The 16,118-nt window shown below is 40.8% G+C and overlaps 1 protein-coding gene and 1 long non-coding RNA gene across 13 annotated transcripts in view; one reads left to right on the top strand and one right to left on the bottom strand.

Annotated features, from left to right (window-relative positions):
- Positions 1 to 6,342, bottom strand: part of ZBTB38 (zinc finger and BTB domain containing 38) — a 91,459-nt gene extending 85,117 nt beyond the window's left edge. For 4 of the 12 annotated variants that reach the window (XM_069104637.1, XM_069104640.1, XM_069104639.1 and 1 more), the window contains exon 1: positions 5,818 to 6,018. The gene's annotated coding sequence lies outside the window, so the exon portion shown is untranslated. Of the gene's footprint in view, positions 1 to 5,749; positions 6,019 to 6,089 lie in introns of those variants that run through there. The other 8 variants (XM_069104645.1, XM_069104642.1, XM_069104643.1 and 5 more) reach the window with 6 other exon arrangements.
- LOC138174370 (uncharacterized) overlaps positions 1 to 11,088 on the top strand; it is a 23,020-nt gene extending 11,932 nt beyond the window's left edge. Inside the window, exons 2-3 of the long non-coding RNA XR_011171694.1 lie at positions 2,302 to 2,569; positions 10,852 to 11,088. This is a non-coding gene — a long non-coding RNA (uncharacterized lncRNA). The remainder of the gene's footprint in view (positions 1 to 2,301; positions 2,570 to 10,851) is intronic.
- The last annotated feature ends 5,030 nt before the right edge of the window (positions 11,089 to 16,118 follow it).

Genomic DNA, 16,118 nt, shown 5'->3' with positions numbered 1-16,118 from the left:
CTCTCTCTCTCTCTCTCTCTCTCTCTCTCTCTCTCTCACACACACACACACACACACACACACGTCAGAGCTCTCAGTCTATTTGTATTTGTTTTTATCTTTAAAAATTAGACTATACTAATATTTAATGTAATGATTGATACTGGCAGCCTCACTGAACCTTAATGTCAGATGGTCACATGTCCCACCTGGTAGGTGAGGAAGTATCTTGTGGGAAGACTGGAAGGTCTGTATCCTGGAGGGCCTGACAATTGGTACCCTCCCTCTTGCTACTAGCTTCAAAGTTAAGTAGGTTTACAGACAATATTATCTAGTTTTAAGTAATCCAACCCTCACAAAATGGACAAATGGCTTAGAAAGACTTCTTGCAAAAAAAAAAAAACTACAGACTGAGCATAATACTAAAAATATTGTGAACACAAATGCTAAGAAAAATGATGAACAATACCTTTGCTACTCTAAGTAAGGGTTCTTCATCAGTCTCAGTGCAAGGTAAAAACAAGGACACCCTAATCAGAGTTGACAAGAAGTTCCCCACCTTTCATCCCCATTAGAAATTATCGAAGTTATTTGAAATATGGATTTATAGCCACTTGCTTTATTATGAACCTTGTGCTATGAAATTAGGTGGCACATGGGGTGGCTAGGTGGCGCAGTGAGTAAAGCGCTGGCCCTGGAGTCAGGAGGACCCGAGTTCTGTTCCAGCCTGAGACACTTAACACCCACACAAAAATACTAGCCGTGTAACCTTGGGCAAGTTACTTAACCCCAAATTGCCCTCCAAAAGGCAAAAAACGAAAAACAAACAACAACAAAAAAAAGAAATTAGGTGGCACAGTGAATAGAATGCCAGGTCTGAAGTCAGAAAGATCCCTCTTTCTTGATTCAAATCTAGCCTCAGATTCTTACTGCTGTGTGACCTTGGGCAAATTACTTTACTCTGTTTGCCTCAATTTCCTCATCTATCAAAAGAGCTAAAGAAGGAAATGGCAAACCACTGCTGGATCTTTGCCAAAAAACTCCAAATGAGTTCACGAAGAATTGGACGTGACTGAAAATGACTAAACAACGAGTAAGAAATCATTACAATTCACAAAACATTTAAAAACTAAGACTGGGGGAGAGAACAACATGTGTTCCTTTAAAAACTCTCGTTTCTTTACATTTTAAAAATTGGAAACAATTATCCAATCTGTTAAAAGTGTTTTCAAATGAAGAATTTTGGTGAGATTCTAACTCATTTGTTCAAAATATTAAAAAGCAATGCCTTCAAATTAATTTGTAAGAACTGATTGACATGGGAAAGATGGAAATTTACTAGCTGGACTTCAACAAAAACTTTTTTGTGATTAGTAAATAGAAATATCATGATTTAATATTTTTCATTCAAATCTATGAATCTTTATGATATATATTATTTTCAGGTATGACAGCCATCAAAACCAACAATCAAAATAAAACATCTAAAAACCAGACCTTTGACTCTCTATATCACAAAATGTTAAACCAAGGTTTTCAAAACTAATGAACAATATACAAGTACACTACTCTCACTAAAAATATTATTACTCATATTTTAAAAAATTTTTGTATTATTAAATTTTAAAAAAGATTATTTCCTCTTCATCTCACATTTTAATATATGTATGTGTATTTTAAAAGTGTAACATATTAATATTATTTATCCCATATTTTAAAATGGTTTATGTATATTTATAATACCTACAATATATTAATATAGTATTACATACATAGAATTTATAAATATACGTATATACAGAGAGAGAAAGCTTAAAAGTTTTTTATTGATGGGGTAAATCACCAAAAAAAAATATTGGAGACCACCACTTATATGATAGCAGATATAGCAACTGCCTACATTTATATGATACTTTATAAGGATTTATATATATATATACATGCATGAATGCATACACATATCTCACATGTATGTCTATTTCATATATATATATATATGTATATATACGTAGGCGAGAGAGAGAGAATATAACAACTCAGGAAAAACCCGATAGCAGCTCATGTAGACCTGAATTTAATCTTGAGTGTCTTTCCCTATAATCTCTTTGGGTTGTATTTGACCCAGGGTTTCCCTTGGGAACATCAGACTTTGACTAGGTTTCCACAAAAAAGGAAAAAAGACACAAGTCCTGTGAAAGCACTCAGGCTAACAAGACATCTAAGAGAGGACAGGCTTTATTTAAACAGACCAGAAACACTAAGGACTTACATCAGAGCTCATCAACAGTCACTCCCATTCACTCTCCTTTTCCCTTTTTCCAGCCTCTGCCTTCCCAGGACCTTTACAATTCTCCTGACTTTTGGTAATACTTTGGATGTACCCTGGGCTGCTACCACAAGGGGAAAGTACCCTAGAAAACAGTCACCAACTTGCTAGCAATGAACTTCATCAATACAGTTATCAACTCATTGATCTTAGTTTTCAGTCATGTCCAATACATACATTGATCTTCAGTAATTCCAAAGCTGGGAATATGAGTCAATGCCAGAATACAGCCATGTTAATGGAGCAACCAGGGCCCCGGGCAAGGTGAGTTCACATATTGTAAAGGAGATACAAGGGGGAGGAGGCAGAGGCTTGCTCAGCTTTTCCTGGGGCAAAACTGTAACTGATAACTATATATTATTTTAGTTAATTTTTACAACTCTGTGAAGTAGGTAGTGCAAGTGTTATTCCCTTCATCTTTAAATTATAAATCTGAGGCTCTGTCACGTTAAGTGCTTTTCACAAGGCCATATAATAACGTGTTGGTGGCAGAGAGAAGCTCAGGTCTTCTGAGTATATTCAGTGTGTTATTATTCTATGACACTTTGCCACCTGATAAATAATGGTAAGGGACCCTATTTGCTTCCGTTAGAACCTACCAAATGATACGGCAGCTATCCCTATTATTCCCATCTGACATGGCTCTATTCTTATTTCCTTTCATAGAAACTTAGAGCTTGAAGAAAATTAGAAATTATGTCATCTCATCTTATACAAGCAGAAACTGAGACTCAAGTAAAATGACTTGCCCAAAATGACACAGCTAGTTCGTGGAGGACCTGGGATTTCTGACTCCCAGGCCATGATGGCTCTTTCCTGGTAGGATCAGGGCAGGTATTCTTAACCTGGAGTCTATGAAGTTTTTTTTAAAATATTTTCACAACTATATTTCATATAATTGGTTACATTTGTAATAGTATATATTTTATTATATTCATTTAAAAACCTAATGGAAAGGGTTCCATAGGGTTCATCAGACTGCCATAAGTGTCTTTTACCAAAAAACAATAACAACAAAATCCTCCTGGCTTAGAGAGGCCTAGAAAAGGAAATTCTGGCAATCCAGAATGTAAGAACCTATCTGAGAGATTAGCCCCATCCGTATCTCTGTCTGTCCCTGTGTCTCAGGCCACCATTTCATCTAGACATTTTCCAGGGCTTACAGTTTAGTCTATCTAATCCCTGAGAATTTTGCATTTTCTCCTCTCTTCCCTTCTCTCTGAAGGGAATTCTTGTATATATCCTTTAATACAGCTGCTCCTATTTGGTGTGCCAAGGACCTCCAAGGTTATCGTATATTCCCTGAAATCTTACCATATGCAAGATTAAAGGTCCTGGAACCAAATGAAAACACAGCTTTAAGGTCCAAATGGCATTTGTCCAAGCAGTGATGGTCTGAAGACTTTGCCACAAAGAACCATAAGGCACAAATTTTACTAATTTGAGGACAGCCCTTACACATCTCTCTGTCTCTAAAGCCTCAGACTTACAAATCATATAAAATTTGGGATTTATTCTACAAAGAGGATTCACCTGGAGCCATAACTAAGGTAGACAACCAGTACTTTGCTCTAAGGGGCGGAAATTTACAAGATGGTGACAACACCTTCTATCCTTCAGAGAATAAAAACAACTAAGCTTAGCACCTAGTTAGCAAGAATAATTAGTTAACATAGGAAGCGACCAGATGGCTCACTTCCTCTCGCCCACCTTAAAAAAAAAAAAGTTGATTTGAGGGCATATTTCATGCAGCTTGGCAGAAGTACAGGTTTTGTGAAGCCTGCCCTGGGCACCAAAAAAAAAAAAAAGGTGGTTATGGTCAAGGGATTGCCACTACCTTCCTGTAAATGATCCGCTCCTCCAATACATTTAAAATATGATTCAGTTTGGCAAAAAAAATCAGCTGACACCCCTGTTTTCATGATCCCATCTGTTATGTAAAATGAGGTGAACCTGAACTTGGTTGAGGTTTTTCTCTCGACCTGCCAATAAGACAATGGCATTTTGTGGGCAACAATTTGGGGGAGAGGAGAATGTTTAGCCAGGCTGATCAGAAGACTTTAGAGGGGTTCCTTTGTGTTTGTATACAAGTTAAAATGTTTTTACTTTTGTTTTCTGGGAATTTTGTCTCCTTGCATAGGGGATTCCAACTGTCACCATCCAGACATTGGTGACGTGGAAAGCATTTTAGATGTGGATTCAGATGAAGTGGGTTTGAGACTTCGCTCTGCCAAATGAATTGTTGAATGACCTTCAACTATGGTAGGATTTTAGACCTCAGTAGCCATCTGGTTCGACCTCCTCATTTTATGGATGAGAAAATGGAGGCCTAGAGAGGTCAGTGAATCCCCCGATTACATCCACCAATTTCACACAGGTAGTTAGACAGCACAGCCAGGATTGGACTCATCTTTTGACTCCAGTTTAAGTGCCCTATCTACCATGATATCACATTACTTGTCTCAGCCTCAGTTACCTCATCCATAAAATGGGAGTTAGAGTACTTGGATTACTGACCTCCTCGAATTAGTGTGAATATTAAAGCAAGATGATGGGGAGTGCTTTGTCACCAGAAATCATCACATAAACATAAACAGACTTTGCAAAATGAGAGGCAAAGTGAAGACCAAAGGTTTGCGGAAACTATAAAGTGTCAGGTAGAAAAATACAATACGCGGCAAAGACAAGACACACTGTGCGGGATTCTGGCGTCTGCTCTTAGGCCAGATGTGAGGGCATAATGCGGGCATAAAAATAATCCTTCTATAAATAGGGCACTGGACAGTGGAAGCGCAAGTAATCAGGTTAGCAAACTCGGGACTATGTTTCCACAATCTGCCAATCCAGCCCAGGCCCTGGCAGTTCCATGACTGGGCTGTGGTCTTCCTTTACCTGCAGCTCCAGGTGGGCAAGGGCTATTTAGAGACAGAGGGCACCAGCTAGCAAGAGGGTTCGTTTGGAAGTGGGAATTCTTAGTTCATGACCTAGGAAGTAAACTCTCCCCAAGTCTCTGAAGACAGGCAGGCAACGCTCCAATGGTCTGAGCCAAGGCTGGGGGACCAGAGAAGGGGAGAGGAGAAGAGAGCCCTGAGCCTGGGTAGCCTCCCTCAGGGCTGCAGCCCTGGCACCTTGTATCCTGGAGGGTTCTGGACCCCTTCTGCAGGCCAGATGGGAGCCCAGGCTGGCATTGCGGGCTGGGTGACTGCCTCTGTGGTGGTGCTCAGACCAGGCCCTGTTGGCATTCCTGTCTCTCCCTGCCCCTGCCTGCATTCCAGTCAGTGCCAGGCACCCAGCCTCCCCAGGCCTTGAAATCTTTCTTGATCGCGCTCTCTCCCCCTCTCTCTCCACTCGCTTGGCCTTGTGCAGCTGCTGGCCAGTGGCTCTGGGAGGGGGCCCTGGGCTAGCTGAGGGGGAAGGTGCAAGGGGTCGCCCCACCACACTTACTCTCTGTGTAGACTCCTCTGCTGCCCGCTCCCCCAGGCTCAGGGCTCAGGAGCTCTGCCTGCTTTTACCTGTCTCTCTCTCTGTCTCTCTGTCTCTCTCTGTCTCTCGGGCTCCTTCAGCTGCTGCCCGGACCAGCTCCAGATATCTGCCGGCTGATGTCACTACTGGGACTTCCTGCATTGCTCATGTTGAGTAAAGCTGGGGCACTACAGCCCAGCCTGCCTTCCACCAGGGGCTTAAAAAAAAGCTGGGAGGGGAGGAGGGGGAGGAGGAGGAGGAGGAAGAGGAGGAGGAAGAGGAGGGATGGGCAGGGGGGAGGGCAGGGCACGGAGGCGGTTACCTTACTTTGAGATTTACTGCAGCTGCTACTCCCATCCCCCCAGTCCAATTTCCTGGCTGCTGGGGAGAGGCCGGTGGACGGAGCGAGCTGGGATGACGTCAGGGGCAGAAACTCACAGTATCTGACTCAGCAGCGGCCGCGACAGCAACAGCAGCCTTGGTTACAAAGCTGCCCTGCTAAGGGGCAGGGGACAAAAAGAGCCTTTGAGGGCCTCCCCCTTCCCCCGCCCCCCACACTTGGCTGGCCACCACGTCCTTGTCCTCTTGAGGGAGTTGGGAGCTGGGATACCCTGAGAAAAGGCCTGCCTCTGCCTTGGCACTGGCTGAAAGGGTGCCCTGGATGGTGCCTGTCATCCTGGCAGTGGGTCCTTCAGCCTGGAGATTTACAGTCAGGGGACCCAACTTGGAACTACTAGCTAGGTGACCTTGGGAAAGTCATTCCTTCCTCTGAACTCGCCATCTTCATATGTAAGATGAGGGAGTTGAATTAGATGACCTCTGAGGGTCCTTCAAGCCCCAGATCTATTCCCTATGACCCTCGCTGGGCCTCAGTTTCCTCATCTGTCAGTCAACAAACATTTATTAAGCACCTACTATGTGCTATCTATGCTGTGCTGAGCACATTTGTCAAATGGAACAACATGTTCGAGGGCGGTAGAAAAGAGAACTTACTGGATTTGGAGTCAGAGGCCTTGGATTTGCCAGGACTAACTGTGTCACCTTGAACAAATCACTTCATAGCAATAGGCCTGCCTCTATTTTCTCGTCTGTAAAATGAGGAGGTTGGACTCAGTGACCTCCAAAATCCTTGCTAGTTCTAAATCTGTGCTGCTGTGTGTCTTCCAGCAGTAAATCCTAGAATTCTGAGGGCCGTGTGTATAGGAGTAACCCCCTAGGACGCATATTGTTGGCAAGGTTATCCTGGGCACAACTGGAAAGTCTTACAAGGTGGTAATTGGTGATCCCTCACTCTCTTTTCTGCCATCCTTTATCTCCTTTTGGTGAATGCCCAGTTTAACTCTTGGAGTTGTTGGAAGAAGCCTGTACAGGTGTTAGGTATATTTATTATTGCCCTTCTGGGATATTACCCCATACCCTCAACCCCCTGACCCTCATCAAAACCTGTCTGTCCATCCCATATTGGATCCTCTTGGGCAACCTTCCCTGTAAGGCTTTTTTCAATATTAATATATTACTCCTTCTAGGTCAGAGAGTGATTTTTTAATGGAGCCTCCTAAAGAATTAACTGATTTTTCTAATCAAATCAATCGATAAGCACTAATTGCCCCCCACTCTCATTACCTCATAGCCTGGACTGTTGCAATTATCTGCAATTGGTCTTCCTATCACAAGGTTCTCCCTGCTCCAATCAGCTGCCAAATTGATCCTCCTAAAATACAGAACGGCCAGGGTCACTCCCCCCACACCCCCCACTCACTAAACTCCAAAGGCTCTTGTTGCCTCCATAATTAAGCAGAAAACATCTCTTTGGCTTGCAAAGGTCTTCTCTAGCTGGCCCCCTCTTACCTTTCTAGTCTTCTTAAGCCTAACTCCCAGATCTGTACTCTGCTCTCCAGCTGCCCTACCCTCCTGGCCATTCCTTACACCAGAAACCATCTCCTGATTCAGGCATTTTCTCTGACCGCAACTCCCATGCCTGCAATATTCTCCCTTCTCCTCTCCACGTCCTAGTTTCCCTCAAGTCCAATTAAAATCTCATCATCATCATCATCATTAACATCACTGTTATCATCATCTTCTTCTTCCTCTCCCTGATCTCACTTAATGCCTTCCCTCTATTGATTATCTCCAATTTATCCAGTCGATAACTTATTTGTACATAATTATTTTCATATTGTCTGCCCCTTGGACTGCTTTGCCTTTGTAGCAGAGTCCCTGGCATACAGTAGGCCCTTAATAAATGCTTACTGACCAATTGACTCTTAAGTGCCCATATGAGCTGATCACTCTGTTGTGTGCTAGGGATACTATGTTAAATGATTAATTTTAACTCCATTTTATTCCAATCAGTATTATTCAGTTTAGTGTGATTGCATTGCATGGGGGGGGGTATTTCTGTTCAAGTATTACTGCATATTTTACATACACAGGGATAATTGGATAAGGTTAGACAGATTCTTATACTGGGCCCCAGAATTATAGACTGTGGATTATTATTTTTTTTTTTAAAGCAATCGGGGTTAAGTAACTTGCTCAAGGTTACATGGCCAGTTATTTCTGGGTATGGTGCTGAGTATCTGAGCCCAGATTTGATCCAGGTCATCCCTACACTGGAGCCCGTGCTCTTACTCGATGAGCCACCTGGCTGCCCCTAAGCAATTGGGGTTAAGTAACTTGCTCAAGGTTACACGGCCAGGTGTTTCTGTGTGGGTTCTAAGTGTCTGAGCCCGGAATTCCATCTCCAGGTCTTCTCAACACTGGAGCCGGTGCTCTTACTCGCTGTGCTACCTGGCCACCCCAAGACTGTGGATTATTAATTCATTTGTTTAACCACGGGACGCTAAATAGAGGACCTCCACCCCTTTTTCCTGATGAGTTAAGTGACTGAGACCAGTGTGGATGAGATATCCCAATGATATGGAAAATCCCCCAGCTTATTTTTGTCCCTCTGTCCAACATCATCCCTCTCTATTGCCCAAGGTGTGGAAATAGCCACGGGCACTTGGCCACCATGCAGATGCTTTCTACTGGCTTACCTGGAGGATCAGGAGATAGGCCTATCAACCAATGAAATTTTACTCTGTCTCATATGTATCACCTCACCAAAAGCTATAAAATCAAGGCCCAGGAGAAAGAGGGCATCTCAGATCATGAGAAAAGTGTGGGGGCCTGTTCACTAAAGAGGACCAGGTCCCTCTAATTTATTATTGGCTTTTCTTGCAGGGGCATTTTGGGGCCCCCCATATAAAGATCTAAAGGAAAGTCTTGGCCTTCGAAGAGCTTACTTTCTGTCTGTGGAGACATGTACTTGTAGAGACTTACAAAATGCACACACACATACAAACTCCCTCCAAACCAAAAAACCCTTGAAGAAAGTGACTAAAAGTACAGTTTTGAGCTCTTTATAGCAGACTAGCAGAGGACTTAAGCCTGGTCAGGGCTACCTTGGTATTTTTTGAATAGTAACATGTAGGTTCTTTCCAGCTGTCCCTGTGTGAGAGGGCCAGTCATGAACGAACGCTGGGGCCTCTCTCTTCAGAGTAGTCAGTTTCCACCTGTAATGGCAGTAGAGGCACCTTGTCTTGCCCCTGGGAATTCTGCCAGTTGCTACTCAGAGGAATTGCTTTCATGCCATGGAGACTTTGTCCTGATGTCATTGGGATTCTACAGCCAGAAGAGCAGGTTGAAACCAATTTCTTTCTCTTTCTCACACATACACATACACACACACAATCTCTATTTTTTTTTATTACAGATAACCTTATTTTACTAAAGAAAACAACTTCGTGATCATTAAATCCTTTCTGATCATTATAGATTCTTCCCATGTCTTTATGTATCTAAAGAGAGGGACAAGACCTGTGATTTCATTGGAATTCTACTGAACAGAATGGCGCCTTCTCTGCAAAGTATAGTCTCAGCCTATTTGAACTTCACACCTCTGCTCTAGAGCATCTCGGACTTGCCCAGAATCACCAAGCAAGATTTGAACCCAAGATTCCTCCAGCTTTTTATCTCTTATGCCACTTCCCCTCCTATTATTCTATGGTCACACACTTTTTACAGAGTTGTCAATTAGTCGTAAGTGGTACAATGGATGGAATATCAGGCTTGGAGTCGGGAAGAACTGAGTTCAAATCCAGTCTCAGACACTCAGTAGCTGTGTGATCCTGGGCAAATTACTTAACAATTTGCCTCAGTTTCCTGATCTGTAAAACAAGCTGTACAAGGAAAGGGCAAACCAAAAATGAACTGGAGAAGGAAACGGAAAGCTATTCAAGTATCTTGGCCAAAAAACCTAGCAGGAGTAACGAAGAATTGGACTTAACCAAAACAACTGGACAACAACAAAACATCAGTGCATACATACTATTTTGTGTTGCATTTTTACCTAATAAATTTTTCTTATGTACCTTTCCATGTGTTGACAGAGTCCACATACTTGACATTTTTCAAAGCTAGATAATACCCCATCATACATTTATAGTTTACCTAGCCACCAAAACCAATTCTAAAACAAAAGCCATAACTGACAATGTAGATGGTGCTTCAAGGTTTGACCTAATCATCCTGTGAAGCCAGTACTGCAGATAGTATTATTATCAGGCTTATTTTACAGATGACAAAACAGAGGCTAGATAAAGCATCTCTAGTCACACAGTTAGTATATTTCAAAGGCAGTCTCGGTCTCTCCCCAGCCCAAAGCCAGCATTCTTTCCATTATTCCGTACTCCCACTCTACAGAAAACCCCAAAGTATTTGTCGCGCACATCCCCCAAAAGCAAAGAAACCCAAGTTTGAGTCACTTTTCACATTCCCACATAGTTTGGTCTTTGGCAGAGAACTCCTTTAAAGTCATGTACATCTTTAACAACTTGTTTATTTGACCTCTTCTACCCACTTTTCCTATTCCCCAGAGCCTTGGTGGTTTGGGCTGTTTATCAGATAAGGATATCTCCTTAATTAGATAAAGTTTAGATATACGTTGTGATACGGGAATGATATGAAATGGAAAAGAAAATGAATAGTCTAGAACTGTTACTAATCCCAAGACACAGGCTTTCTCTTTCTGTTTTCTCTAGGGCTAACTTAACCATGGAGACCGAAAGAAGGCAATAGACAAGGCACCTCACTGGGTAATATAAAGATGCTCCTGAAATTACATCTCCTTCATATCCGGCTCATCCGAACATGAAACCGTTGGTAGCGCCCAAGTGTTTCCTGCCCTACAAATGCCCCCCACCTTTTACTTGTGTTATAGACAATCTAAAAAATTATGCTTAATATATTTTGATGATGTAAAAGATTGTGTTAATATATTATTAAGCACACTAATGTTTTGTGTATTTCTTGTTTGTGAGTGTCCTCTCTGGAATTTTCTGTGTCTATCATGTCAATCTGAGGCTAGGAGCTCCAGAGGGACGCTGAAATCATTCATTCGGTAAAATGTGCAGTGTAGAAACATTCAGATGACATTGTCTGGAATTGAAAAAGAACAGTATAATTTTTTAAATAACAATATAGTTTTAAATTTTTTTAAAGCAATTGGGGTTAAGTAACTTGCTCAAGGTTACACGGCCAGGTGTTTCTGGGTGGGTGCTAAGTGTCTGAGCCCGGATTCGATCCCAGGTCATCCCGACTCACTGTGATACCTGGCCACCCCTATAGTTTTAATTTTTTAAAAAGCTTCAATAATGTGGATTAATTTAACAAAGTGTTGCCAAGTAGATGAATGGCTTGGCCTTGTTGAATAGATTCATTAATAATTGATAATACAGATTGCTTGTTTACGAACAGAGAGTGTTCTCAAAGTAGTTCAGACCTTCCCCTTGCAAATTTGTCCATCTAATTGTTTGACAATTCTTTCTTCATTGATTATCTACTCTTGGTTGAACTATTATGAACTTTAAATTACTAGGATTTGAATATTAAGCAGAATTGGATTCTTTATATAGCACTGTGAGGTTTACACACCCTTTCAAGACACATTATTTCATTCAATCCTTACAACAACCCCAATGAGGGGGTATTATGGGTATTCTCCCCATTTTACACAGAAGGAACCTGAAGGGCAAGAATGAAGAGAAATGCCCAGGGTCACCTGACTAGCAAGGGGTAGAGATAAGGATTACGGAGGTTTTATTGGATCTGCCTTTTTAAATGATGAGCCTCCTATCTATCTACTTAAAAAAAAAAATTTCTATCTACACTTGTAGTCCAGCCCAAAGAGCTTCAGAGAAGACAATGATGTACTTGAATCATTATGCAGTCACTGTAACCAATTCCGTTACTTTTAACATTTAGTAATTTCAATATACACTGGGGGGTGGAGTAGGGGTGTCTTTCTGGCCAGAAAGGCTGTGTGGCGCAGTGGATAAAGAACTGGTTTTGAATTATGAAGATCTGGGTTCAAATCTTGCATGTAAGACATAGTGGCTGTGTTTCCCTGGGCAAGTCTCTTAACTTCTTGGAGTTCTCTAGATGACTCTTTAAAGAGACTACAAGTTGCAGAGAAGGTACTGATTTGCAGCTCCTCAGTAACTCCTTATACCAATGATATTACCATTTCAGTCCTTTTCCCAGTTCCTATGTCTATCTAATAGTATAGCTAGGTGGTGCTGAAGAGCACAGAGCACCAGGTCTGAAGTCAGAAGAATCATTTTGGTGAGTTCAAATCTGATCTCAAACACTTACCAGCAGTGTGACCCTGGATAAGTCACTTAATCCTTTTTGCCTCAGTTTCCTCATCTGTCAATGAGCTGGAGAAGGAAATGGTAAACCACTCTGGTATCTCTGCCAAGAAAACCCCAAATTTGTTCACAAAGAGTGGGAGACAGCTAAAGGGACTGGACATCAACAATAACATGCCTACCTAATATATAATTACTTTAAATTATTCACTAACCATTTGTAGCTGGTATTTAATAAACATTGAATTCAATTGAATTTGAAGCAATTAAAGGTAGAAGGATATATCATATGCAAATTAGATTTCTTGATCAAGTAGAATCAAACTCTAACCAGGATTACAAATAAAGGACTTTAACATCTTGCAGTAAACTAGATTGCAAGTTTCATAAGGAATGCCTTCTAGTTTGTTTCTAAAATTTCATCAGTGTAAGGAATTCCCTAATATTTAAACTCCCCCCAACCAACTTAGATGGCCACTGCTCTGAAAGTATAATTGGAGCCTTAGAGAGCTAACTGGGGCACTGAAAGATTAACTAACTTTCCCATGGTTACGTATCTGTCCTCTAACCATTACACCATACTGCCTTTAATCTCTTAATAAATACTTGACTGGTTGACTACTGAAATGAATATATCTTTCATCTTTGGTTACTCTTGATTCCAAGGAGTCAAGAAACTCTGAGATTAACAAGTGATCAAAGGATATAAACAAATATTTTTAAAAGAATTACAAACTGACAATGACCATGCTTTTTAAAAGTTTTGAAGCATTAATAAAAAGAAAAACATAAACTAAAATAACTCTGAGGGTTTACTTCATATCTTTCAATGTGGTAAAAGTGTTTTTTCTCTCTTGTTCAATTATGTCTGATTCTTCATGACCCCATTTGGGAGGTTTTCTTGTCAAAGATATTAGAGTATTTCTTTCTCTGGCTCATTTTACAGATGAGGAACTGAGGCAAAGAGGGTTAGGTGACTTGCCCACAGTCATATATCTAGTAAGTGTCTGAGGTCAGATTTGAACTCAGTTAAGTTTTGAACTCAGAAGATTTGAATCTTACTGACTAGAGGTCTATTATTTTCTATCCATTGTGCCATCCAGCTGTCCCGGGAAAGATGTTAGAAGATGAAAATAGTCAGGTCAGAGAGTCTGATATAAGCACACTAATATGCTATTTTGGAGCTGTGAACTGTTTCACTCTTTCCGGAAAATAATACATAATTATTCACAAAAACTTATGTGAAACAGTTCAGATCCTTTGACTCAGTGATCCCACTAGTGGGCATATACCCCCAAAAGGTCAAAGACAGGAAGAAAGACCCCATATAAACTAAAATATTCATAACAGCACTTTATGCAATAGTAAATCAGAAACCAAGTGGGCGCCCGCAGCTGAATAAACTACGGTATATGTATGTAATGGAATTTCATTGTCCAATAAGAAATGAAAAATATAAGACATTCAGGAAAATGTGAAAAGACATATAAACTGATACAAAGTAAAGTAAACAAAACCAGGAGAATAATGCATCCACTAAAAAGAAACAAATTCTGGGCAATTGTAATGACTAACCAATATTCCAGAAAATGAAACATTCATCCTATCTCTTACAGCAGAGGTGGCAGGCTATGCGGACAGAATGTTGCATAAATTGTCAGATGCCAAGAATGAATGAGTTGTTTTTTCTTAACTGTTTTTTCTTTGTTACAAAAGAGGGATCATTATGTAGGTGAGGCAGGGAAGAGGATTTATGTGGAAATGACTGTGATACAACAGAGTATCAACAAAACTATTTTTCTTAAAGTAAAAAGCAAACAAACAACTCTGACATTAACCAGCAAATTCAGAAATGTCATTTTCAATGAAAATTGGCTGTTGTCTCTGTCGGGACACAATTAGGCCCTCAGGTAGATGGTGAGTTTTCAGTTTTGAATAGGACTAAGTTCACAAACTGAGGCAGAGAATAAAGAAAGAGGAATTAGGAAAGCATTGGTCCTCTGAATTTGATAATTATGGAATTGGTTTTGGGATTATAAAGTTTCAGATGACTCAATTTCTTATGCCAGGCCAGTGTGCAGTGCTATTTTACTTCCTAAATTAATTAGAGCAGAGGGTCTACATAAATCTGGTAAATTAATGCATCAGAACAGGTTTGAGTGAGTCATTTCTTTCCCCAAAGGGCATCCTGCATTCAGAGTAGAGGAAGGAATGGTAAATGTCATAGATAATGCTTCCCAAATCGTTTTGTATATATATTTTCCACTTGCAGTTTTTTTTTTCATTAGAATTCTCTACAGGTAAAATTTGGCCAAAGATGGATTTATCAGGTTGCAAATTATAATGGAATGAAAACTTGATTTTTATGATTCTAATTGGGGCTGTTATATCATTTGAGGTATTAAAGGTCTCCTGTTCTTGGATAAAAGTCCATTCTGATATCTCATTTTGGCATGGAAATGATCCTGGGTTCTTGAAGTCTATGACAAGTCTATGACTTGTACAAGTTATGGATCGGGTGGTACTATACTGAAAAGGCTTTGAGTGGTCTCCATCTTTTTTTTTTTTTACTGCCCAAGATATGTTTTTAAAAGTTTATTTCAGGAAAAAGAATGGGGGCGGCCAGGTAGTACAGCAAGTAAGAGCAATGGCTCCAGTGTTGAGAAGACCTGGAGATTGAATCCCGGGCTTGGACACCTGGCACCCAACCAGAAACACTTGGCTGTGTAACCTTGAGCAAGTTGCTTAGCCCCAATTGCTTAGGGGTGGCCAGGTGGCTCAGCGAGTAAGAGCACCGGCTCCAGTGTCGGGATGACCTGGATCAAATCCAGGCTCAGATACTCAGCACCACACCCAGAAATAACTGGCCGTGTAACCTTGAGCAAGTTACCTAACCCTGATTGCTTTAAAAAAGAAAAAGAATGGTTTTTTGTTTTGTTTTGTTTTAAAGGCCACCATGCCCTCAAATCATGATGGAATGGTTCCCACACATGCTAATTCTTATATTTCTCCAGAACTGGTTTCCTGCTTGAACCTCCCCTCTCTCACTTTCTCTCTTGACAGGACATCACTAATGGATTAAAGGCTTCCCCCTTGGTCAGGCACAGATTTCAGACACATCTGCTTTCAGAGCTTTCATTACAAAAACACCTGCAAACCTTTAGCTCTGGTAAGCTTTACAGCACATTTTGAGATTTGAAAATTTTTTGTCTGGTAGAGAAGAAAGAGAAGGCCATCTGCCCTTGCAGGATCATTGTCCACCTTCTCAGTGTGGACCCCAGTCCACAGTATGTTCTGCCATTCCTCCTGGGCAGTGACCACATGGGTGTGTTAATACCATACCCATTCAAGTAGAAATTGGCTAATCAATTTTCTAGACCCAACTGAAACTTCAGGAGAGAGATCCAAGGTAGGAGCTATGGTCATTTTTGCTTGATTTTTCCCTTGATAAGTCTTGAAAAGGATTATTGAGCTTTTTTATTTTTGGTCTTCTTGAAAAGATTTTATAAGGACTTTGAGGAAGCCAGCCTGGGTTTTAATCTTGGCACGGCCACCTGTTAATTGTGCCATGCACTGAACTTTTTTTTTTATAATAGTATCTATATATTTTAAACATTTGATTTTAAAACTTTGAATTCCAGATTCATTCCCTTCCTCCC

The sequence above is a fragment of the Petaurus breviceps genome, unplaced genomic scaffold, assembly GCF_028583685.1.
Source record: "Petaurus breviceps papuanus isolate PSGF00001 unplaced genomic scaffold, PetGlider_PUasm1.0 688, whole genome shotgun sequence".
Lineage (NCBI taxonomy): Eukaryota > Metazoa > Chordata > Mammalia > Diprotodontia > Petauridae > Petaurus > Petaurus breviceps.
The sequence above is the reverse complement of the archived record's forward strand: the minus strand, read 5'-3'. Positions and strand labels throughout refer to the sequence as shown.